This window comes from Branchiostoma belcheri, unplaced genomic scaffold (assembly GCF_001625305.1).
Source record: "Branchiostoma belcheri isolate BF01 breed outbred unplaced genomic scaffold, Haploidv18h27 scaffold19, whole genome shotgun sequence".
Lineage (NCBI taxonomy): Eukaryota > Metazoa > Chordata > Leptocardii > Amphioxiformes > Branchiostomatidae > Branchiostoma > Branchiostoma belcheri.
The window spans coordinates 3,483,003-3,484,383 of NW_017803379.1; the positions used below are offsets into that span (position 1 = coordinate 3,483,003).

General features: G+C 47.0%; 1 protein-coding gene across 1 annotated transcript in view; it reads right to left on the reverse strand.

The window, feature by feature from the left end:
* The window catches only part of LOC109467775 (la-related protein 1-like), an 8,380-nt gene extending 8,134 nt beyond the window's left edge, over positions 1-246 (reverse strand). The window contains exon 1 of the mRNA XM_019765826.1: positions 8-246. The gene's annotated coding sequence lies outside the window, so the exon portion shown is untranslated. The remainder of the gene's footprint in view (positions 1-7) is intronic.
* Positions 247-1,381: the final 1,135 nt, after the last annotated feature.

The following is a 1,381-nucleotide window of genomic DNA, read 5'->3' on the forward strand; positions in this document are numbered from 1 at the left end:
ATGTTACCTCTTCACTGAGGCAAACTGTGAGGTGTGGACGAGGGGTAACAGCGCGGAAACATGACGGAGAAAACAGGACAGCAGGCACACCATATCCCATACGCCGCCATTAAAGAACAGGAGACCCCGCTACGGCGCATGTGCGGTTATGATGTCATGTGGCCGCGTGCGTTTTTTGGCAACGCCTACTAAACGGAGCTACATGATATACATGTTTCACAACAACAGCGTTTCCTTGATAGGCAATCGGAGATAGCTGTTTTCAACCCCCTTATATAATACAAGGACACCTATACATTGCTCCCTTGGAGCGGAGTAACAAAACTACATGAGGTCACACTAAATGCCATCAATGACAGCTACAAGCATCGTTTGTAATGAATACCTGTTGCAATAGACCATATAATACTTCATAAATAATGAAGAGTACCAATTAAATTGGTGTGGACTTAAATACCTAGTCATAAAATGTGGGGTCGTGTGGCGCAGTCGGTAGCGCGTTCGGCTCACACCCCAGAGGTTGTGGGTTCGAACCCCACCTTGTCACCGATCTTGTGTCCTTGGGAAAGGCACTTTACACGGTTTTCCTCACTTCACTCAGGTGTAAATGAGTACCTAGCTTCGGCTAGGGACGTCCCTCGGATAGGACGTAAACTGGAGGTCCCGTGTTTGAGGAGAGCCACACCTCGAGCACGTTAAAGATCCCACCACACCTTTCGAAAAAGAGTAGGGGCATGCCCCGGTGTGCGATGGTACAAACACTACTGTATGGAGTTGGTGATTCACTTCAAATCACCCGGACAGAGGCCTGGCGACCTCCGTCTTGTATATGCCACATGGTGATTTACATCATTCACCCGGACGGAGGCCTGGCGAACCCCGTCTGTATCAGCCAAATCTTGGAGAGGAGATAGGCGCCGCCAAGATTATAAGCCTGAGGAGTCATCGTGACAAGTCCAGACATGCTGCTGGCTGTCATGATGCCCCTACGGCCGTGAAGGCTATGGGACTTACATACATACATACATACATACATACATAAAATGTCTACATGTATTTTCCTGGAAAACAAAGACATCAAGACAGATGCTCCTTGAAGTGTTTTATTACTTATTGCATAGTTTCTGCAAGGGTGTACATTGCTGAGTAGCATAGTAACATAAACAGCCTCACAGGCCGGCCACTCAAGTACAGTGAGCGCTGTACCTGTTCAAACATGTACATCTTGTCATCCTATGGGGCTACTTGTGTGTTACCAGAAATAGTATTCCATGTACTTGGGCTATTGGCAGGTTGTAGCAGTTTCACAGTGATGTATACTAATGTGTTACTATTACTAGGTCATTGGTCATCCTCAACAACGAGGGATGAACAAGAACCT